Source organism: Microplitis mediator, chromosome 2, assembly GCF_029852145.1.
Source record: "Microplitis mediator isolate UGA2020A chromosome 2, iyMicMedi2.1, whole genome shotgun sequence".
Taxonomy (NCBI): domain Eukaryota; kingdom Metazoa; phylum Arthropoda; class Insecta; order Hymenoptera; family Braconidae; genus Microplitis; species Microplitis mediator.
The window spans coordinates 18,209,210-18,228,499 of NC_079970.1; the positions used below are offsets into that span (position 1 = coordinate 18,209,210).

Genomic DNA, 19,290 nt, shown 5'->3' on the forward strand with positions numbered 1-19,290 from the left:
TTTTCCGTGAAGTTATGAACGTTCTTTGGTTTTGTATAAGAATTTTTTAATAACGATGTCTGAAGATTGAAAATTTTTTTACCCTTAAATTTTTTTGAAGTTCTAAAAATGATCAACTTAAAGTTCAAAGGTATTTTAAATGTAGAAGTTCACTATTATGAACTTTTATTGAACATTCTTTGAACGAACTTTTTTTACATGGGGCATTTCGACTTGAATTGAAATAAAATCAAAATCACTCCGCTTAAAGAAACAAACTCCTTATTTACTCCATACGCGAAGTATTATTTTTTTGAAACTTCGGAACTCTGAACGACGGAGTGAATTCGGATTTATATAAATCCATATTCACTTCGAATTCATTCCCGATATTTTACAGCGTAGTAACTCCTCTTTTTCATTTTAGATTAATAATTTACGTAAAGCTTGATTACGAGCTCTACGATATCTCCTCTATACGTACAATATTTTTCTTTTTATCTTAAACTTGTGTGGGCGGCTAGTAAATTATTACACGAGTTTATTACACTCCTATTACTTATAGTTTTATGGGTCGTCAAAAAATTAACGATTTAAAGTTTCATAATTTAGTTTCCGCCGAACCAGTTACAGGTAATAGTTATTGAAGTTTTTTTTATTCATTATGAACCATTATTACAAAAAAAAAATCTTGTATTGTTTAATTTATATAAAATACAAAAAACTAAACATTTGAATAAAAGTATAAAATAAATTTCATTAACGTTTATTCAAAGTTTCATAAATGAAACAAAACTTTATTAATTTGAACACTTGGCTAATCTATTGAGTATATTTGAATAGTAAAATTTATTATGTAGAGAATTAAATTGACGAAGAGAGTATAAAACGATAAAACGGTAACGTAAATGTTCACCTAAAACTTTATCCCACGTTTACATTCCCAAAGCACTTGCTGGTATATATTCTCAGTAAGGATGACAGATAAATTAATTCTATCTCTACAAATTTGATTCATTTTACCGAAAAGGTTAATTCGCTAAGTTATTTACGCATTCGTGCGTTACAACGTGCTATTTCATATCATCTCACTTTTGTTTTGTCCCATATTCTCTCAAAACTTATTTTAATTGACAATAGTATGTTCATTTAAATTCAGACATAAATATAATATACCTAATTTATTACATGCTTAATAATAGTATCTTAGATAACTAGTATCATTGAGTGTAATATTCGATATCACTAGTTGTCTAATAACTATTTATGATGTAAGTTGGATAAGTAACAGATTATGGCATGGGTTGGTTCCAGAATGAGCCGACAGATTGCGCTGTGTCGGAATAAAAATAATATCTATAATTTTAACCGGCGATCATGGCCGAGCGGTCTAAGGCGTAAGACTTAGACCTCTCGAACATTCTCACTGGCCAGACGTGGGTTCGAATCCCAGTGGAAGCCGAAAGAATTTTTCACGCATAAAGTGTGAGGTCTTTCGGACCTAAGATTCGTCCCGATGCCGACATTTGAATTTGATCGGTTTAAAATGAAATTGATTTGGTGTTAAAATTGAATTTGACTAGGTTGGCCGGATATGGGATTGCCCGAAGCCTTATAATACAAGTAGATACTTGTAAAAAAAAAAAAAAAATATCTATAATTTATTGTTTTATTAATTAGCAAACATCAACACTAACCTAATAAATAGTCTAATTATGTCATTTAAAAGTAAGATTTTACACTTAAGGTGACCATGTTGATGATCTACACTACAGTCGTTTGGCATTAAATTTAAGGTGCATGTGTAATCAAGAGAATTTTTTCGGGTAGTGATTTAGCTTCGAGTAAAAGTGAAGACCCGGTAACCTATTCTGAACATTTCGATATCTTGGACTATAGAGTAGAGATATATCACGCCCATTTTTGTCAAATTTCGAGGTAGAAGTGATGCATTAGTGCTTTAAAAAATTTCAAACACTGCATCCGACCAATCAGAAATGATCAGTGTTTAATGAAAGAGTTTAAGAAACTGGTATTAAGCATTGAACGGCGTTTATTTTGAGCATATATTATATAAAATAAATTTTCCAATTTAAATTCACCCTATTATCAAAATTTGTGTACTATTATATTTTATTTATTAATATTGAATGATAAATAATGCGATTACAATACTACAATATATATATCTGAACTATAGTAATACATTTTCACTGTTTTCTCTTTTAGTAACCATCAGTCTCCGCTTAACTCTCAGTACGTCTCGCGTTTTAGCCAATTTATAGCATTCAGACCACTTTGAGGCCTTTTACAGGAAATGCTTACCAAGTCTCGTGAGTTGGTCTGGTACTTACTGGCGCCTTAAATCCACCTTCTCTTTCTACTCTTAAACAGTTTCTTCCTTCTTTAATACTATCTCAACAGAGTCGTTTTCTCCCTTGCATTTCATTTACTTTCGCCGCGTCGTCTACCCGAAATTCGATACCAAGAAGTTAGGAATCGTTTTTCGATTTAAATTACCAGTGAATTGACAGAGAGGAAGTCTAAGCGAATTCATTTCTTGAGTGAGAGAAATCTTGACATTGCTAGATGAGACGACTGAGAGTAACTCTCATTTTCGCTGTTTCCGGTGAAGAATATACTATATACAAGTACTTTACTTTGTACTTTTCATTATTAATGAGTTTTTGTTCATTTTATCAAAGAAAAACTTTTTTTTTTATTTTTAGTATTGTTATTAAATTAAAGGTATACATTTAATGTAATGATAATGATAAACAAAATATTTAGTAAATTAGAGCTCAAAAGGCATAAGATATTTAAAATTATTTAAATTTTTATTGGTCAAGATTTGCCCAAAATTAACATGCAAATCATTGAATATATCATTTTACTAATAGGGAACACAATTTTTTGACATAAATAAAAGAGATTGGCCCAATCTGATTGGGACACATGGTCCATTTCCAAAATTTGGTAAGGAAGAAAATCTATCTGTCCAAAGTTTTATTTTCGTACACGGAAAAAAAAAAATAGTAGTGGCTACTCTCTGGGATAGTACTGAGTACTTTCTGTAAAAAAAAAATTTTAGACAGTACTGTATGCTATCTAGACTGTATCCACTACTCTCTGGAAAGTACTGAGTACTATCCCGGACAGTAGTGGATATAGTCTAGACAGTAGTGGATACAGTCTAGATAGCATACAGTACTGTCTAAAATTTTTTTTTTACAGAAAGTACTCAGTACTATCCCAGAGAGTAGCCACTACTGTTTTTTTTTTCCCGTGTAATTAAGAGTTGATTAGAAATTTGGGAGTAAGAAAGAGTATTGGAGGTAAAATGAGACAAAAAATCAATAAAATGAAAATAATTTTGAGCGAAACAAAATTTTTATTTGATAAATTTTTTGGGCAAGAAATCGTCGTTCTTCAAAAAGACAATTTTCTAACATTGTTATATCATAATTTCAAATTAGTTCAAAATAGGTAAAAAAAATTTCTATATCCGGTACATAACAGCTCAAAAAAATAATTATTCGCTTAGATGGGCCGTCGCGACCCAGTCTCCCTTGTATCAGATATTTTTGGCATCTTTATTATCTAAATCGTTTTCATACAGAATAGGATGAGTCGCTTTTACTTTGTCATGTTTAAAAATTCGTTTTTTTTTTAATTAAAAAATTTTACGGAGGCAGGGGTGGGGATTGAACTCTTTCAGAGAAAACTGGCAAGAGTATTTTTTTCACTAGTCATACTTTCTTTAGTTCCCAAACAAGTAGTCGGTATCAATACAACTCAGCCATGAAAAAAAATCTAAATGTGGAACGGGACGGGTTTTAGAAAAATTTTTCTGTGTGACATATTTTTAAATGATCAAATATAGCTAATGAAATTGTTTCTTCAATCAATATAATATTGATATTAACCATCAAAGTGAAAGCAATATAAAAATACAAAAAATTCGTTTCAAAAATTTAAAATGAAAGATAAATTATTTTTTATTACCCTAAAAAAAAAAAAAAAAAAAAAAAAGCGTTTCAATAAAATCCAACATGTATTCAAATTAATTGAATCAGAAACATTCTATTGTTACACAACAATACGGTATAAAAAAAATATAAAATTTTTATAGATAAAATGTTCTCTGTTATAAAAATTGATAAAAAAATTGAATTATTACTTTTTTTCAAATTTTATAATAATTTCAACTACTATATTTACGTCAATCAATTCTTTTTCTACTGCGTTTATCGGACATATGTGAAAGTATTACAAAGTTCATTTAATTAAGGTGTCACTGGCAGCTTTTCCCCATGTATTAATTTCGAGACTACTAAAACTGTAATTGCAATAGTTAGAAGAAAAACAGAAAAAACGAATTCAAATTCATGTGCTTCTCATTCCTCGTGTCCTCGTTTATTACTCTTTGGTTTCAAAATATTGTTATACAACTTTGAATTCAAAACTAAATCCATTTACTAGCACAATATTCTCACACATTTTATATATATAATATATGGTTTCTTATTCAAATAATGTTATTATTTTTGATCTTATTAAAAGCTCCGTATTGAAATAAAAGCTTGCGTTTGTTTGATGTTATAATAAAATAGTTTTAACTTGACTTGTTAGCGTTATGTTGCAGTTGTGTCATTTACTTATTAAATACATCGAGGACTATTTAGACGCTGTGTCAAAGCTAGTGAGCTAGTGAGTGTCATATCATCGTTATTATTATAATTATTGTGAAAATATATAAAGCGAAACAAGCGAAATGAGAGAACGTAAAGCAATAGAGTTTGTGTGACGAAGTGGAAGAAAATTTTATATTCTTTTTCTTTCTCTCTACATTTTCTTGCTTGATGCTGTCTCAATTTCTCTTTCAACTGTGACCCACGTTGACGGGATAGCTCCATAATTAAAGTCCACCCCTAAGGCGGTTTTGTCATATCAATAGCGTCATATCTCACGTAATATTCAACATACTATTTTCATTAATGTTCACTTTTATTTTATTATTTTATTTATACTGATATTTAAATCTTTTTAATCGGATTTACGGGCTCCTTCTAATTCATTGATTACTTTTTATAGTTTTTAAATTAAAATGTCCATTTCTGAAAACTGTACTAGATTATACTATTGTTCGAAATATTTAATAAAAATTAAATGCACAATTATTATTTTATTTAAATAATTTTATCTACGCGTTACCATTCTGGAAAGTTCGTCTGTTGACTGCGATTGTCGGTTTTCAATTGTATTTTTTTTTTTTTTTTATTTAAACAGAAGCTAATGAAAAAAAATTTTTTTATTGCATTGGCAACAAACTTTTTTTCTACTTTTGTTAGTCGAGTATTTTATTCAAATTTTTGTGAAGACTCAAACTACAGATAAATAAGTAAACTACCAAGTTATTTGTATAGCTTCTTTGTGAGACTTAAATGATTTCATTTGATATTTAATTACATTTCAATTGGCTGTTGCGAAATTGTAATTGGATTTTTTATACGGCTAATTAAACTATATAAATTTAATGAGAGTAATTATTAGTCGTTTTATGAAATAATAAGAACGGAATTACAAAAAAAAATTCACAATTACAAATAAGAATTTCAGAACTTGACAGAAAAAAATTAATGTGGTGTCATGATAGCCTTGATTAAGAAAAATAATTTAATCCACGCTAAGTGTATATCTATATATTAGTCCATTCGAATTGTTTTGACTCATTTTAAATAATTTTGCTTAATCAGGGAGGAGAGATCGAGGCTAAAAGTTATACGATTTTAAGAAATTGCTACGTATTTCTAGAATATAATTAATAATTTGATGGATGAATAAAAAAAGTCAATGTAAAATTTATATAATTATATCATTTAAAGGGCATTTTTTTGAATTTTTCACCATACCTGCACCGAAAGTTTAAATTTCTGCTCTTTTTAAAGGGAAGAAAGTCGTTATTTTCATGAGAAAAAAAATGATAAAAATTAGCGTATGCGTCATTCTTCTCACAAACAGAGGTAAACTTTCAAACTTTCAGGTGCAGGTCTAATGAAAAATCTTTACACACCCCGGAAGAAAGTAGAAAATCCCAATCCAAGTGTTAGCCATTTTTGCTTTCGGCTCAAGTAGACAATTGTACACGTTAGTTGGAATGCCTTATTTTCCTACCTTGGTATGTAATGTACTATTAAAGTTGATGCATTTATCATCAATAATCTTATTTTATTTTTGTCACAGATTCAGTTTGCAAAGAGACTTTAACCATAAAAAACTGTTTTTCATATTCTATACAATAACACTTAACATGTCATTGTGGACAACTGTTTTTGGGATTTTTTAACAAATTGTTTAATCTGTCGTTTCATTCATTTTTAGAACACTAAAAAATTTTTTTTGTATTTGAAATAAATTCGACTCCTGCAGAAGTATCATGATACTGTAAAAATAAAAATACACAACTTTTTTTTAACGCTGCTTGACACCAAGAAAACTTTTAACACCGCTACCGGTGTTATTTTACTTCCGTTTTCGGGATTGAATTTAACACCAAGACAGCGTTGATTTACACTGCTTTTTTTTTATAGTGTCTAGTAAAAGTTTTAATTGCCATAATAATATGTTATATTATTACACGGAAAAAAATAAACTTTAAAAATTAGTTTTTGAAATTATAACCCGAAAGCCGGGTGTCAATATGGGGAATTTTAAAATTCCAAATAATAAATTTTATAACACGTGTCGTCAATTTTTCAAGTATCGGTGACGATTTTTAAAGTTCAAATAGTAATTTTTCCTGGATAGATAATAAATTTTCATACTTATCCTGGAATTATTCACATTTTAATCATAAACGAAAAAATTACTATTTAGAATGATAATTTTTACTGATCACTTTATCATTATATTACTTGTCGTTCTCAATTTATATAGTTCATGTTTTTCCGTGTATTATAAATTTTACTTTGGCCATAGTAATTTTTGAAATATGTTTGATTGAAATAATAATTTGAGCCAAAATCAAGTTCATTTTTGTCCCTCGCTAGACAAAATTAAAAAAAAATAAAATAAAATTCCGTAAATCGCAACTTAACTCAAACGAATTAGTTTACGGAGTATTTGAATCAAAATTGACCAGTTTTTTTTATTTTTTTAATAACTTGAAAACTACTTTGACCGATTGATTGCAGTTTAATGGGGTTTAAGCTTTGACCAGCTCTCATTTCTAAACGAGTCATTAAAATCGATTTAATCTTTCTAGAGATACGATCAATAAGCCACTTCAATTTCAACAAAAAAATTCATTTATTTTTTTTCACAAGAAATGTAATTAATAATTCTTATCATTAATAATCATTCATTTATAAAACACGTCTCACTTTATAAATCAGAAATAAATAAATTATGATAAATGAGACTATAAAAAAATTTTTAACTCTCATTAATTGAAAAAAATCACTTGAAGCAAATCAGAAAAGAAAGTTATCTATTTTTATATCAAAAGTGGCAACTCCTCTTTAGTAAAACAAATTCAAAAGGAAAAAAAAGTTTTACCAGATTAAATTTTTAAGTTCCGAGTCCTCTTAAAAATAGTTCAAGATTTCTTAGACTTTGGAAGTAATGACTTTTAAAAATCCACTGACTGAAATCAATCAATTTTTTTTCTTAAGAAAATTTTATATTTTTACAACAGAAGGTTTACAAAAAATGATAATTGCGTTTGCACAAATTTTAATTAGTGGTTAATTATAAGTTCTGATTAGCAAGAAGTGATCGATCTATGTGCCGACGTGGTAGTACCAACTGGTTGGTAATGGCTCCATTAGTATTGTAGTTTGGTATGCTGAGCATGGATATGGCTACGAATATGTAAGGCATTTGCGATTAATCGTGATCCCGTGAATTCCAAGGGGTAAATAGCCAACTCCCTTCTCAGTCCTCCGGGGGACATTTAAATGCCTAATGTAACAAAGCAAACACATGTTATCCATTTTCAAAGCCCCCATTAAAATAAATAACTAATTTAAAACTGAAATTAAAGCAAACCTTAATTACTATTTAAATTCAATTATCGATAATTACTAAATTAATTCAAGTGTAAAAAAGAATAATAATTATTATAATTATCATCATCACCCAAGACGGAAAGTTATTTCGAGCATGAACAGATGAGATAAATTTAACAGTTAGTCTAGCTCTTGGATTTTTAATTATCTCTTGCGGATACTCTCAGGGGTACAATCGGTCTTGGCTGAAAAAAAAAACTAAGAAAAAAAAACCCACCTACCTAATTTCTAAAGCTACCGATCATTCGTTCACCTCAGCACGTCGAGTTGCGACAAATTGGACGAGAGCCTGGAAACTCTATTCTATTTGTCCCCCTTCAGTTTTTTTTACATTTATTTTTTTTATCTCGTCTGCTTTTAGACATCGTATCTGTCACTTTTGTAAACTATTTATTTTATTATAGTGCAGTGGATTTTTTTTTTAATTTTTTTTTCATCGCAGAAATTAATTAAAGAACGTGAAAAATAAATTATTAGGGTCGTTTACCTGTAATGTCATTTTTACATATACAGATGCATTTATCAAAAAATGATAAGAGACTTTTTTTGTAGAGCGTTTAATTCCCTACAAAACTATATCCCGAGCTTATCTGTACAATGAGTCATTGCCGAGGTATGAAATTCTAAACTTAAAATTTTTTTTCCCATGTTATTTAAATAGGAAATAGAAAATTGCTATGAGTGGCCTCTAAATATTAATATTAAGAGCTCATCTTTTATAGGCATTTTATTTCACCTCCCTGCAACTTTTTAATAGAGGGTTTCGAGAAAAAAAATAGTCGATTTTTTCGAATCAGTCTACACAGTAAAAAACGAATCGTCAAAGTGTAAAAAAAAGCGTGTGTTAAAATTCTGAGTGTTGAATTTTTAACACTTTTGAGTGTCAATTTAACAGACAGTATTTATTTTTTGTGAACTGTCGTAATCGATTGATTTTTTAACACACAAAAATGTTATTTTATACAAAAGTCAAACTTTTTACAGTAAAATCTTTGTAATGTTAACACTCCTGTGCAGGACCATTCCGTAATGTTAGCAAATCCTGGCGTCCCTACCATACCAACACTTGTGTCTTATGTGCGCAGGTCTGCGCGGTCACAATGCGTGATGTACGAAAAAAAAATCATTTTTAGGTTAGGACTTAACTGTAAAGATGCAAGTGGCAAGATTTGAATTGCCCGCCACTAAGGTTTTTTTTAATTGGTTGCGCGAAAAAACGTAGTGGGAGACAGGATTGTTAACATTAGGGAGAGAATCTTGTTAAATTTAGAGAGAGTGTAACATTAGGGAGATTCTACTGTATATGTTGCTGTCAAATCAACACACAAAATATGTTAAAAATAATCTCGACCATCACAAAAAAATTCTTGGAAAATTGTTTATTTTTAATATATATGCGTGTAACTTTTTCAACACTCACGACATGTTAAAATAACATATAAGTAAGTGTAAAACGTTTGTTTTACACACGATATGTGTTGATTTTTACGAATCCTTTTTTACTTTGTAATATATATATAAATTGAATAATTTTTTAATAGAGAACCAGTTAATTGCCATTAAAATTGAAACAAATTTAGAAAGTCTTAAAGTGCACACCACTTGTGCTAATGTTGTAATTAAAAAACAATCAATTGAAATTTACAAAAAATAAGACTGAAGATTTGAAATCTAATGAGAATTACAAAATTTATTATCAATTTACGTGACTACAAAATTCTAAATCTATACGTCTGTTTACATTTATTGTCTCAGTCAATTATTTTTTAAATAGACCGCCATTTTTCTAAATGTCGCCATTGTTTATAACTACTGCCATGCTGACGCTGCAATCAGCACTCAGTAGGAAGTAAAACAACAACTATAACCTCAAATTTTACCTGAAGCTGTCGGTTTTCATCGTAATTTGAGGAAACAAATTACTAAACACCAAAAAGGTGCAGTATTATTATTAAAAATGGTGACATTCTACAAAATTCTGCAGCTAATTAAAAAAAAAGAGTTCGATTCATTAAGATTCGGGATATATTCTGATTACATATTTACATCCGCACAGACTATTTGTGGACAGTAAAAAATTTAATTCAATTAATTATTTTTTTTAAATATTCTAAATCGAACGGTTCGAGTCGTCAGGTTTGTTTATTGGAGTGCCCTCATAATATTAAATATTAATATATGTGTAATATACAAAGCCTGAGGATAATTTAACGTGATGACAAAATTTCATTTTTAAAGTCGTATGATAGTAGCGCAGACTCAGCGCTTCGTGTCTGGGGTGTGCAAAATTCTTCAATAAAATTACTGAATAATTTTTTTATTAGGAAATGAAAGAAAGAACACTTGATGCGTATGAAAAATAATTGTAATAACAATGAAAATATAAAATTTTGAGAACAAGACAAAGTAGAGGGTAGAATAATTATCTCAGTGGCAGTGAAGATAATTGAATGGTAATGATGTATATATAGGAACAGAATGGAAATAGAATGTATAATACTTGTCTTTATAAAATCAAGTTTACATTTCCTTTATTTACTTCCACTCGAGTCACGAGCATTTATATATATTATGATTATCATTATTATCCTACTCCAGCCCTCGTCATTATTTCTCAACCCATTTCGACAGTATCCTTTAGCATCATCAGAATGGTATGATGCTCTTCATCGCGTTTAGTATCCAGCCGGCGGGCATACGTCGTCGCGTCATCCCGGTAATGCGAGCCAAAGTCTACGCGTCTGAACTTACCCTACTACACTCATACCAGGACGGAAATTTCTCGCCCTCAAAGGTCGACGCTCCTTTCTGTTCGCTTCAAGTGTATACCACAAGAATGGCTCCCTGACGTTACGCGAGTGTAATAAAGAATCAGAGAAGAGAAAGTGAGAGGAAAAGAGAGTGAAAGATATAAGAGAAGAAAAATAAATAAAAAAATATAAAAAAATGGAAAAATGTATAAGGGGCCAAAGTAAGTGTATACTTGAGAAGAGAGAAAAAAAAATAGCGAGTCGGTGAAAGGGAGAAATGGAAGATCTTCTTTATCATTGTTAGAGGCGCGCCTATACAGGCTTTAAGAAAGTGGATAATCCTCGTATCTTGTCGGACAATACTTGAGTTATTTTACTGAAAGACCATAGAGTGCTGCCGGTTAAGGTTTGTAAAGACACTCGGTGACCTAAAAAAAATTGATTTTCGGACGTGAGTTTAATAAAAATTCAAGTCTTTTGTTGTTTGGAAATCAACTTAATTTTCAACCAAAACTTTTTTTTTTATCTCAAAAAATGTCACGGGAAAAATTCAATCCAAACCTAAATCAACACGGAAAGAAATTTATAGCAGCGGTTCCCATAATTCTATGAAATTTTTTCCTATACCAACATAGGAATTAGAACCATAAATTATGGGAGCGGTTCCTATAATTATAGGAATGTTTCCCATAATTATTGGAATGTTTCCCATAATTATAGGAACAGTTCCTATAATTATGGGAATGCTAGCCATAACACTATAGGAATGGTTCCTATAATTATAGAAATGGTTCCTATAATTTATAGGAATACTTTCTATAATATTATGGGAATCATTCCCATAATATATAGGAATGAACCCAATATTTTATAGGAATCATTCCGAAAAATTATAAGAACCATTCCCATAACATTATAAGAATGGTTCCCATCATGGTAAAGGAATAGTTCCTATACCATTATGGGAATAGTTCCCATACTATTATAGGAACCATTCCTATAATATTATGGGAATGGTTCCCATACTATTATAGGAACCAATCCTATAATATTATGGGAATGGTTCCTATACTATCATGAAAAAATTAATTTGAAGAAAAGTGTGGTAATCACTACTACAATACGCAGAAAAGTTATTAAGTATAGAAACAAAAAATTCAAACATTGGAAACAAATTCGGATTTGGCAAAAACATTAAAATTTTTAACAAAAATTTTTTTTCTTTAACAAATTTAGCGTCGAAGAAGCTTCATTTGGATCTCTCCATATCATGAGGGAAATTTCTACACTATTTTGCAAAAAAAAAATTTTATGATATTATGGGAGTGGTTCCCATAACATTATGGGAATAGTTCCCATAATGGTATGGGAACTATTCTCATACTATTATGGGAACTATTCCCATATATTATGGGAACTATTCTCATACTATTATGGGAACTATTCCCATATATTATGGGAACCATCCCTATCATAGTATGGGTACAATTCCTATACCATTATGGGAAATATTCCCATAATGCATAGCAAAACTTCCCATAATTTTCTTTCCGTGAAGTTAAAAAAAAATCGTTATTGGTATTTACTTATAAAAATAAATATTTATATGTATAAAAAATATGAGGATAAAAATGTAAAGTTAACAGGAAGTAGATAAAGCCCATGTGTGTTTAGACAATCAAGTGGTAATGGATATTGTTGAGTCGTAAGCAGACACACGTGCACAACAATCTAGACAAGATTATATAGAGGGGAATGATTTAGATACGACCACAACCCTGTTTGATACAACTCACAGTATACCTCTATATATACTGGTTACTATATCCCGTCCACCCTCTTTAGTCAGAATTGACCCCATACCACGAAAACGTTGGAATTTATTTCCGCGAATGTTGATTTCACGCGTGGGACGTGTAGCCGGGGGCTTGGCCTTCGATTCCAGAGAACCGTTCGTACAGTGTGTGTGGTACTACTATAGAACACTCGGGTGAAGAGGAGAATTGAAGAGGTCAGCACCACGTAATTGTACCTGACGGACTGACTATAGGCCATACTCCATGTTAGAGTATGAATGCCACTGCCACTGCCACTACTTCCACCACTACTACTACCGCTTTCATTACTACAACTACAACAACAAGGGTCTAAAAGTTACGTAAATTTATTCGGGATAGGTTAGAGAACGAGTACGAGAACGAGAACGAGAAAATTCGATTTTTAACAACAACATTTTCTACTAACCCTTTTGAACCCTTCGTTTAAAATATATATCTATACATATTTATACTCTCTTAAAGTTCTTGATGTAAAAACGGTTGTATGGTGCGTTGTCCTGATGTTCTAGAACAATACGACTACCGAATATTAATTGGTCTTAATTATTCGGTGACTCATTTAATTTAAACTTAAATTTTCTGGTGGTTGTTAAAATTAAAAACTTTTCATGTAAAACTTTATAGCACGTATAGTATAATTTTTATAAGAGGGCTTTATGCATTTTGTTCATGATGCAATATAAAATTATATATACCTGGTTTTATATTTTATAAAATATCACGTAGACACTACCAGTGGCACTATATAGTACAGTAAAACTACTGGTGTAAGAACGTGATGAGCCAGTTGGTTGATAACCTACGGGTATAATAATTCTTATTCAAATTTTTCCTCATACTTTCATGGTGATTGTTCTCTTGCATGTGCTCTTTGTTTTTTGCATCGTCGCCTCGAGAATCATCCTTCTTGCTTACTGTCTGACAGCAACACTAGGGAGATTGTCTGGAGGGACCTTTGGACGATAGAAAACTGAGTCTATGGAGAGAATGAGTGAATGAGATAGAAAGAGTCAGTAAAAAAAAAGGGAGAGAGAGATAATCAATATGTATTATGTATAGTACATAAAGTGTGTAATCTCTCTAGGCGCGAAGGAATGCGATTAAGGGTTGATGGTTTCCTAAATGCAAACAACCTCTAAACCGTAATCATGAATGACAATCGGTCTATGTAGGGGCCTCCTATAGACATTAAAGTCGTGTCCTAGGGATAAAAGCAAAGAAATTTGGGGATCTGTCTATTGTATTACTCGATTGTTATATTTAATTAAATATAAATTAATTAGTTGGACCCTTTTACTGTGTACATTTAAATTCAATTGAGTTTTACAATGATGATTGATATTTATTGTCAGTAAAAGTTTAATGTTATTTACAAGTATTTTATAAAACTTTCAGTAAAAAAAAGTCGAATTTTTCGTATAAAGGGGAACTCTAAACTGGACAGTGCGACCAATTTGAAATTTTAATTTGAAAAAAATTTTTTTGTTATACTCGCTCCAAAAGTTCAACTTTTGAGCGCTGGGTGGCGTGTGTAAAGGGACTCTTTTTTAGAGACTCCACTATACCGTCTTTTTTTCACGGCCTAGGCCGTGAAGTTTTACTCCCTCCTTTTTTTTACGATAAAAATTGTATTAGACCTATTGCTGTACAAAATATGTTAGTTTACGATGCCGAAATCGTCTAAAATGATTCTTATAACATATTTGTAAAGAAAATCTATAATGTGACTTGAAAAGTTCAAATATCGCCGCATGAAAAAAAATAAAACAAGAAAAATTATCGTTTCGCATAATAACGCGAATTTCGAAAGCAAAACTGAAAACATTGAAAATAATTCTGTAAAAATTACAGTTTCACATGATCATTTGATTGAATGGAATTCTGAGTAGTAAGTTTTACAGTTTCAGATGTAATTTGAATAATATTTTTAATAAAATTCTAGAGTCATTATTTGAAACTGTAATTCTTACAGAATTTTTCAAATTTTTCCTATTCTAGAATGCCTGTAGGATTCAATCTATCCTTGAGTATCATCAGCCCACTGGAGAGATGACTGCATTCGCATCAATTCTTCAGTACGCGAATTTAAAAATTTAACCTTTTTGTAGTATTCCTTAAAAGTTCTTTCTTCTGTTAAGTCTAGTTACGTTCGTTTCACGATTTATGTCTTTGTAGGTCTAATTCATGTCTCCGTAAGACTAAAAAGGTTCAATCCAAGCCCCCGTAAGTCCAAATAGGTTCATTTCAAGCTTTTACAATGATTATATCCTAAAAAGTCTAATGTAGGTTTTCAATGATTATTTAGATTCAAAGTATGCCTTAGATATCGACTCGAGTAAGTATTAGAGACTAGTCATCCCCGTGCTTGAATAATTTTAAATTTCTAAACTAACATAACTTGTGATTGATAGGTCTAACTTCAATAATAAAAATGATCTAAAAGTATAATAACACAAAAAAAAAGTTATTTATAACATTCGACGGGAATTTTAATAGTTTTTATGATATGAAAATTCACTTTCGGTTGTTAAAATACGTTTTGCGATGCCTTACAAATGGAATTCGATAGCCAAGAGTTTTTTTACCCTCTTCTTGGCATGTCTCGACGTGGTGGCATCCGGTTTTTCATCTGCACCATCTCTGACGTTTGAAATCGTCCCTTCAGCCAAGTGTAAAAGTGAATTCCCATATTAAAATTACTCTTACGGACAGCTACCACCCGGTGAGTTTCAGCAATATCCAGTGAAACGTGACTTATAGATTTTAAAATACACAAAATATGTATGTTTGTCATTTTATTTTGTTATTTGTATCTTTCAATGGTAGAATAAAAAAAAATAAAATAAAACTATAATCTACAGTGCTTTTGGAATATTTTTTCGTTTGATCATTTTCAAGATAAAAATTTTTATTGATATTTGTATGTGTATATTTATTGAACAAACTTGTGAAACTATTGGAGTATCCTTTTTATTAAGATATTTCGTTTCATTGATATTGAATTTTTTACCGTTTTATTATTTTTATTTCTTCCAATAATATTCGTCATATTTATATTATATAAAAGTTTTCATTTTATATCAGTGTACATTAAAAATATTGGTTTTTTTTTTATGGCTTTGTCTCTTCGTACTTTTATAATTAATTTATTTTTTTTGTGTTTTCGATCGTTATGCGAAAGAAAAAAAATAACAAAACTAAAATACTAGTATAAATAAATAAATTCTTTGAGTGCTTGTACTTTTTTTTTTTTCGAATTTATGCTTTCCAATAACTCTTGAAATGCGATTATCAATTATGACTTGACTCGAGCTTTATCAATAACTCAAAGGTAAAACTGAAATGCTACGGATAAAAATTTGTTTACGAGATGTTTCAGATAAAAAAAAAATAATGCAAAGATATTTGCGAGTAACATTTCAAAAATACACTGTAAAAAGAGCTGTGTTAAAAATGGACTCGTTTTAACTACGCCCAGTATGTTTCAAAAATGAAATTACACCGGTGTAGGAGGAGTAATACACCGGTGTTAAAAATACCGGTGTTAAAGCGGGGTAACCGGTGTAAAAGCGGAGTGATACCGGTGTAAAAGGGGAGTAATACAGGTGTGAAAGTGGAGTAATGCCGGTGTAAAAGCGGGGTAAATTGCGTCCGCTTGGAGTATGAACTTTAAAGATTATAAAACACAAAAAATGTCAGTTCTTTATGAAAATTAATAAAAAATATCATTTATTAACAAGTATAGTGATCGAGTAAATAAAAATATTCACAAAGTAAAATATTTAACACCGGTAAAGAATATCTACACCAGCGGCGGCGTTATTTTAACACCGGTCTAGAATATTTACACCGGTGGCGGCGTTATTTTAACACCGGTACAGAATATTTACACCGGTGGTGGCGTTATTTTTACACCGCTTTCGAGGGTAAATTTAACACCGATAATTTTAACACTTACACCGCTTGGACTTACCCCGGTGATTTTTTACAGTGTACTTTCAATAAACTTTTCATAAAGTGTTTTCCTTCTTTTAGTATTCAAAACTTTATTTTTATTTTTGAATTTTTATTCACGAATTCATCATCGATGTCATTCATTTTTGTATTTTTATACATAATTTACTTCAACGTTTTCACGCGTGCATTATTTATTAAAATACTAATTTAAATTTAAATATTCTATTTGATGTGAAAAATTTTCAATCAATTAAAGGAAAAAGCATAATAATTTTATATGACCAATAGGTTGATGCATGACGTGGACTCTCATCGGTAAATATTTCAACGAAATAAAAAAATTATGAAGTTTTTTTTTTTTTTTTTTTTTTTTTCATTCAAATAATTGAGTTTAGGAGGCAAAACAATATATTTAAAAGTAAAGTCAATTAATCAAGAAGAAAAACGAGTGACATTTTAGTGTGTGAAAATTTTTGGCTGAGTGCCGTTGGCGAACTGCATTGTTGTGGTAAAAAAAATAACCATTCAAATGACAAATCACATCATTGTTTTTATCTAAAGTCGTTATTAAATGTGTATAAATCAATATATGCAGACTATGTATACATATATTATACTCAATAGTCATCAATATTATTTTTTTTTACGTAATTGTGTAGTAGTTGCTTCTGGCAATAGCGAATTTTGGCATTCGAGCCAAATTATCAACTCGATACGATGTATCATAGTTGCTCTATCGAAAAAGTTAATGTAGAACTTCACTGGAATCCATACGCACAAGTATGGATTCATATCAAGCTGCTTATGCACAAATACAGCTCCTCTTATTTGTAGTAAGCTAAATTCTAATTTTATACATATTGCTTTGAAACAAGTTTCAGCTGCAAGTATATTGGGGACTTAGAGGTATATTTGTCTAATAAGGTCTTGTGTGAGCATCAATAATCTATAGCTATATGTATTAAGTATGAAATATATGTTTATTTCCTGTATAATATGACGAGCATGGATCCAACCTCTGTTTGTCTCATAAAATTAAAGTGATTAAAGTCTCAAAAAGCACCCGGATTTGAAAATTTGATCTGATTTTAGACTAACTAGATTGTATTGGGACTAATAGGTCTGCCTTCAAATTTTTATAAAAATTTTACGCCCTTTTTGATCTAAAGATAATCAAAAACCGACTAATAAAAATAATAGGCAGTAAAAGTCTGATTTTGATCTAGAGGCGACTAAAACCAGATTAAAAATTATTGAAAATAATCTGAATAAGGAATAGTACAAGCAAATCTCAATTAAATTCCATAAGTTAATTAAATACAAATCAAAAATGAAATTGAATAGAAATAACTTGAAATTTTTTTTTATTAAAAACAGATCAAATTTATCGACTTAGGCAGGAAACTCATTGGGGACTGAACAAGTGGATAATAGCTTGTTCGAAACCGAATATATGTTATAACAAATAGAGGGGACCCTTTTTAGGGTCTAAAGGCGAGGTTGCACCTTTCTATTCTGTTTTCATGGAGCCTGTGGTGCCAGTACAGGGAACTGGTGCTACAGGAAACCTCTTCATTTCCTGAGATGTCCGGAGTGTGTGCCCTTCAGAGGCATGGACTCGTGGTGGCTATGGTTAGATACCACGTGCAATGAGAATTTTTTATCATACTTCTAGTTAATATCCACCCTTAGTCACTTGATTATATTGGTCGATTAAAAGTGTTGTCTAGGGAGGAAGTATAGGCTTCGCAACGCGTGTATACCCTAAAGGGTGAGGAAACGGACTCCCGTCAAACGGAAGTGGACTTCGATCTCGTTACACTAATTTCTTCTGTAATTTGTAATTTAAAAGTTCCGTGCACACATCCACTATTTGCCATGATGTATTTATTATTCTATGGATTGATTCTCACGTAAGCCACTATCACGTAAGTAATATGTATAATCTGCCATAATAAATGATAGTTACGTCCTGAGGACGCCAACGGGCTCGTCAGTAAAACTAATGTTGACGTACTCTTGCCTTAGACTATACCTATTAGTACGGTCAGAGCTTAAACTCTATTGCGCGCTTCGCTACGTTCTGCACCAGTAGAGGGAAGCAAATACTTTTTAAATTACTTGCATCTATCTGCTTGGTCAGCTGTTGTAACCATATTATCAATGAAATAACAAGAAAATATTACAATTTTCACATATTCATTATTATTCTTAAATTTACCTTTAAACCTCCACTGTACATCTTGCGTTTATAAATAAATTATTGTTATTTCATTTAAAAAATTTAATTAGGAAAATTTTCAAGATTATTTGTTATCTATATCAATGTTTGATACTTCGAGTAATGGTCAGTTGGATATCCTGTATTATAGACAAAATTATGGTGAAAATATTTAAACCACCGTGTAAACGAACATGTATAAAAAGTTTAATAATACGGCGAAAATTATATAATAAATTGTACTTGTTAATTGTCAGTAAAATGGAACAAGAGTAAATAATTAGTTTTCTGTTTCTAATAATTGTTCAGTTTTGGGTAAAAAATACTTTTTATTTATAATTGTTGAGTAATTTTTGAATAAAGTAAAAAAATAAATATAAAAGGTATGCGTTTTTACAGAAGGGGGGAGGGGCAAAACGGGGTACTTGAGGAAATATTAAGTTTTGGGGACTCCAATACATTGAACATTTTAACTT

At 30.4% G+C, this 19,290-nt stretch overlaps 1 protein-coding gene across 3 annotated transcripts in view; it reads left to right on the forward strand.

Annotated features, from left to right (window-relative positions):
* LOC130678721 (GATA zinc finger domain-containing protein 14) overlaps positions 1 to 19,290 on the forward strand; it is a 162,364-nt gene that overhangs the window by 71,163 nt on the left and 71,911 nt on the right. The window contains exon 1 of one of the 3 annotated variants that reach the window (XM_057486153.1): positions 4,656 to 4,689. The exons of the other annotated variants lie outside the window; for them this stretch is intronic. The gene's annotated coding sequence lies outside the window, so the exon portion shown is untranslated. Of the gene's footprint in view, positions 1 to 4,655; positions 4,690 to 19,290 lie in introns of those variants that run through there. 3 annotated transcript variants of the gene reach the window in all.